Source organism: Octopus bimaculoides, chromosome 14, assembly GCF_001194135.2.
Source record: "Octopus bimaculoides isolate UCB-OBI-ISO-001 chromosome 14, ASM119413v2, whole genome shotgun sequence".
NCBI classification, from domain to species: domain Eukaryota; kingdom Metazoa; phylum Mollusca; class Cephalopoda; order Octopoda; family Octopodidae; genus Octopus; species Octopus bimaculoides.
The window spans coordinates 58,923,922-58,930,333 of NC_068994.1; positions in this window are offsets into that span (position 1 = coordinate 58,923,922).

Below are 6,412 nucleotides of genomic sequence, written 5' to 3' on the forward strand. Positions count from 1 at the left end.
ATATATATATATATATATATATATATATATATATATATATACACATACATACATACATACATACACATTATACATATATATTTATATATATAAACACACTCATACTAATGTATATATATGTATATGTTTATATATTTATATCTACATGTATGTATACACACACAGATGGATTCGTTGCACACGTACATCATGATACTATTCAAATAGGAACATCGGTTTAAGAAAAAAAATTAAAACCAAAAGAAAATCCTTTTAAAAATCTGTGCAAAACAATTCGAAACAATAAATAAATAAAAGCAAGCACAACAAAAAAAATTACAAGAATACACACACATATGTATATAAGTATACATGTGTGTGTGTGTGTGTGTGTATATATATTAATAAAATTAATTTGTTTCTCAATGACATGCCCTCTCTCATCAACGTCTGTCTTGGATTCTTGGTCAACTTGAATAGAGAAGGAAGAAGACGAAGATGTGAAGAAAATGCGAACCATTAAGGTTATATATTTTATTGCGAGAGACAATATTTGAAGAGAACGTGGTCATTGAGTTGAGTGGAATACGACATGTATTTGACTAAGTTTTGAGTGATAAATCAAATGAATTTAATTTATTCTGTCTATATTCATATCGAGAAAATAGAGACTGGATGCAGCACATGCACACATACATGCACACGCACACACACGAGTGGGTGTGTGTGTGTATATATATATATATATATATATATATATATATATATATATATATATTCATATCTGTGTGTACATATACATATATATATATAAAAATACGTAAATATATATAAAGACACGGGCATATATACATAAATATCAGCAGTTACACAGAAATAACCATCGGAATGCGAAGCAGCAAGATCGACAAAAACATGTGAAGTGATGGACTAAAGATTATTTTATCACGTGACAATCAACCTTCGTATTTCTTTCTTCCTTCTACGATAAATACACGCCATTTTGAAGAGTTCTTTGTCTTTCATTCTTTTATTCATTCATTTCTTTCCAACTATTTTGATGTTGTTGTTGTTGTTGTTGTAATTCTTCATGTTATTTTGATTTAGCTCTGGGTCTCAGACCTGGTCAAACAGAAACTATCTGCATATGTACGCCAGTCAGAGAAACACGTTTGCAAGTGCTTTGTGTGTATAAGCCGTGTGAAATTGTCCGTCGTATTGCATCGCATTGTGTTAAAAATGTAATCTAGCAATTCGATAAATAGAGAACGATAAAATATGTAACAGATGAAATATGATTAATTTTTAGCCAATTATGATCGACTAACAGACGCTGGAATAGAATGCTCCAGCATGGCTGCAGTCAGATGATTAAAAACAAAATAATAAAAGAATATAATTTTTACGTTTTTGTTATAGACTTCAGACAGTCGTGTGGATAAAGCAATCGATTGCAAGCAGAGAGATAAGTGTTCGAATCCTGTCGACGGATCGTGTCATTTAATTTTTATGTAAAATAGACATAGAAGTATACAATTATTGCAATGCCGAATACGGCGTCTTTGGTCATGCACGGTGACTCTCGCCATGGCACAGTGCTGCCAGAAATACATCATCTGTCGACTGCGAAACGGTTAGACTCAATGACCACCAGGTTTATAATGAAATATAACATCATGCAGCGTACTTTGGACTTATTTACCATGCAATCTCGGGTTCAATCCCCCTGAGTGGCATCTTGAGCATGTGCCTTTATCATAGCCTCGTGGATAAATTGGTGGAGATGAAAACTATGTGAAACCCTCTGAAAGTACAGTACCTGTAATTCAAAGGTCAAACTGATTCTTCTTGAGAATTGCGTTAAGGGTACATATGTCTAAGGAATACTCGGCCACTTCGTATGCTAATTCAATAAGTGGGTCGAACTCGCCAGGAGTGTCTGTTATGTGGGAGTCTGTGTGTACAGAGAGAGAGAGAGAGAGAGAGAGAGAGAGAACAGAAACAAAGTCGTTATAATATGGATAAATGGTAATTAGAACCTAATTACCACACAGCACGTATTTGCCTCTGGATCCTTTCGATCCTTGTTGTAGTCGGTGGACCCTCATAACCATTCGATGTATGAAAAACCCAATTATTTTTTTTCGCCCTTTTAAAGCCTAGCCAGGCTCATGGGCCCGGTTTCCCGGTTTCTATGGTGTATGTGTCCCCCCCCCCTGGACGGGACGTCAGTCCATCGCAGCGGTACTCAAGAAACAGGAAGAAAGAATGAGAGAAAGTTGGGGCGAAAGAGTACAACAGGGGTCGCCACCAACTCCTGCCGGAACCTCGTGGAGCTTTGTTAGGTGTTTTCGCTCAATAAACACTCACAACGCTCGGTCTGGGAATCGAAACCGCGATCCTCCGACCGCGAGTTCGCTGCCCTAACCACTGGACCATTGCGCCTCCACATTATATTTTTTTATAATTGAGTAAAAAATTAAAAAATAAAAATTGTTAAAGTCTTTTGTGTCTTGCAAAAGTATAATCAATTTGTTGCAGACAAATTTTATCAACGAAATCGGTGCAACTCTCGTATGACAGCTACCTTGCTCTTTACGACCTACCGTAAATGACACTGCAACCCTACCAAACAACCCACTTACGGCCTTCAGCACTTAATTCCAGCCCATTTAGTTGTTCACAGTAGCACCATGGTGGACCAGAAGCGGTGTCCTTTTCGAGAGAGCTCAATCTTATTGACCAGGTAGGAAATGCTCAGGAAAAACGATAACCTGCTTATTGCTTCTTTTTTTTTTTCAATGATATCAAATCAGTTTACAAACGTTAAAATCAATATTTGATTATTTTTATTTTATTTTATATAAAATAAGGTGTTAATGATTTTTAATGTTACGCTACAAACTGTTTATCATGCTCCTTTCCGTTTGTAGAATAAATATTTAATGGTTTTTAACATATTTTATGCTGCCAACAGTTGATAAATATCAGACTATATGTAATAGAAAACTTATAGATATCATATTATAGTAGAAAATGGATGGTAGATATACTATTCATTCATTCTTGCCTTTAACCCTCCAACGCGTAGTATAGGCCACTTATAATTGAATTCCATGTCGCATAATTTCTCGCTTCTGTACTTATACTCTGCCAGGAATGTCCCCCTTTCTCTAGTTCCTTTTGTGTTGTTCCACGCCACGAGTTCTTAGGCCTACCCCTCTTTCTATATCCATCCGGATTCCACTGTAGAGCACTTTTCGCTACATTTGGTGTGTCCTTTCTAATTGTGCTACCAATCCACTTCCACTTTTTCTTAAATATTTGCTCCCTAATCGAAACTTGATTCATTTTTTGCCATAGTTCCATATTGCTTATGTGTTCGGGCTATCTGATTTTAAGTATACTACGCAATCACCTGTTGATGAATGATTGTGGTGGTGGTGGTGGCTGTTGTTGATATTCATTGTTGACAACAATTTCATTGTGCAGAACTTCACTACTACTACTACCACCACTGCTGCTGCTACTACCGTTACTATAATAATACAAGATAATACTAGCAGAATAAATCTATCAGAGACCTCTATAGAAAGTTATCGATACAACTGTGTAATCAGCCGATTAGTTGACAGCAACGCTCAGTCGTAGATGGAGAATAATTCCTTAAAATAACCAACCCTAGACAACACCCAACAGCAGGGCAACTCGCTAGTTTAGTACATGGAAACCTATTGAAATGGTTCATAAATATAAAATGTTTTCCGACATACATCGATGCTTAATGTTCCTCTTGTAAGGTTCTTTAGTCATCTCCCACCTTTAAAACCAGCGACTGATCTTTTTAGCTTGTTGTTTAGACCAGATCAAATGGAGGAAAAAGCCAATCATCAAAAGCGTTCCAACCATGATCATCCTATCTCTTTGCATATCCAGAACAACACTATTTAATACCTTATTTTTTAAAGGCGGTAATATGTGATTTCGAGGAATTCTGCTTTTATTTCAACTCAATCGACTGTTCTTTACATCTTCGTCCTGTTTAGGTTATAGTTTGTTTATCAGGAAGAATAAAATACAGAATCCGAAGGAAATAATGAGAGTCTGTGTTGTTAACAATGGTAAATCTAGGAGAGTTTGTTGGTTGCTGGCAAAAGGATTGATGGTTAGTTGTCGCTTGACCAATATACTCCGGTGAAAGGTTACTGACCGACATGCGAGTTTTACTCCGTCCGACAGAAACTGTCATTTCAGGCTTTCGTTGAACAATAAGCTTCAAAGGTCCCAGCATCGTTGTGTCAGTGACGTCAATTGATTAACTATTCTCAGTTACCCCCCCCCCCCAAGATAAGGCGGCGACGAGCTGGCAGAATCGTTAGCGCACCGGGCGAAATGCTGAGCGTCATTTCGACGGATTTTACGTTCTGAGTTCAAATTTCACCGACGTCGACTTTGTCTTTCACCCTTTCGGGGTCGATAAATTTAACACCCTGTCCCCCAAAATTGCTGGCCTTGTGACAAAATTTGGAACCAAATTATAACCCTAATATTATTCTGTACTAACAAATGAAATGTCTTGATGTAACTTAAAATATCGCTGTCATACATTAGACTGGTTAATTACGTGCAGCAGTTGTTATATTTTTGTGAAACAGATAATGTATATATTTATTTGGGTGTAGGGCATGGCTGAGTGCCAGATCTCAACGCATCAGAATTTGGGGATGCAGCCAGGAGCAGCCTCCGCACTGACGGACGCCGCAGATTAAGTAAAAAGTTATTGAAAATATTAGTGCGGGCATCAAATATCTTCCTGGCTTATTCCATGAGTACACAGAGTGGACACCCGGAATCCCACGGGTGTGCAGTTGCCCCTTCGTATCCACTATACAGAATCTTGCGCGTGTATTTTCTAGAGTAGAAAAGGATGCGGGGCATCAAACCAACGGAGAGGCTAATGTGTAGAATACGTTGTTGCTTAGAAGGAAAAAAAACATCCAACGGGAGATGAATCGCAAAAGGAAATATGTACCCGGAATAATTGAGATGAAAATGGAAACAAAAATGTACCCTTTCCCCCTCCCCCTCAAAAAAAAAGCAGAATTAAACAGAAATCTTAAAATTGAAAATAAACAGGTCTGTAAAATCACAAAAGATTAATTCAACAGTTGTGAATAATACGGAGACGTGGGAAATGAATTGAATAATTCTAACAAAATAAAATGCCTTGAGAAGATAAGCGAAGACTGTGAGCGAAATTACATCGATGACAAAAGACAATAGAAGAAGATCTGCCGAGGAGATAAAATGTAACGACATTTTGGAGGAGATACGAGAAATACAGACACGCCGTTAAACAAATGTCTTAACCAAGTGAGCAAAACATTAAATGTTGCGAGTTAGGGAAGACGTCACAGCGGGAAATATAAAGGAACCAGAGTTGACAAAATCGCAAGTTTCTGGTTGAAATACATCAAAATATAACCAATGTAACTCGAATGGCTGATGAAAATAATAGTCCTACCAAAAAATATTGAGGTGGGTGGCGCTAAAAACCATTGAATAGCCATATATATATACCTTTCTAATTTCTACTAAGTCCCATCACCAACACTTGAGTAAGAAGATATATAAGCAGCTGGACAGAAATAATATTCTAACTAAAGGGTCAAAAGGTTACAGGAAGACTCATATGGCTATAAATACTGATAAACAGCATACTATTAGAAGATTGCAGGTAGACACAGAAAAACTTACACACTACCTGGACAGAATATTTAAAATAAAGTGGGTATTTCAATTAATGAAAAAGGGAACATGATCTGCCCCTCATTTCAGTATAGAGTTTGGGCCTGACAAATGCACTAATTAACTAAGTCGGTAAGCACCAACGCTGAAATCAACTGAAACAGGAAATGGGAACACTGTAATATTTATTATCATTATTGCTGTAGTTATAAGCATCATGCGATTTCAAATCAGACATTTCCCTCGAGAACATAAGTACCATAAAATTTTGAACAAATAGGAAATACCAAAATATAACAACTGCAATTAGTTATCTATATATATGTATATATACAAGAATAAGGGCAGAGAATCGTCAATTAATAATAGAATTAATAATTAACAATTCTGCCAAGTAGTTCAGTATGAAAAAAACCTTTATCGGTAAAACTATTTATCATTATAAATATACAGGGATTAGCAATTGAGTTGCTTCTCCAACATACTGAAAATTTAGAAATAGCAGTCAAAGAACTACTGATTCCAAACTACAAATTTTTCTCTAAAGTGGATGGCGATATTTATGGCACACTTGGTTTGTTTACGCTTTTCCCTCCGGTTTTTTCTTCTATGTGTGCCATAAATATCGCCATCCACTTTAGAGAAAAATTTGTAGTTTGGAATCAGTAGTTCTTTGACTGCTATT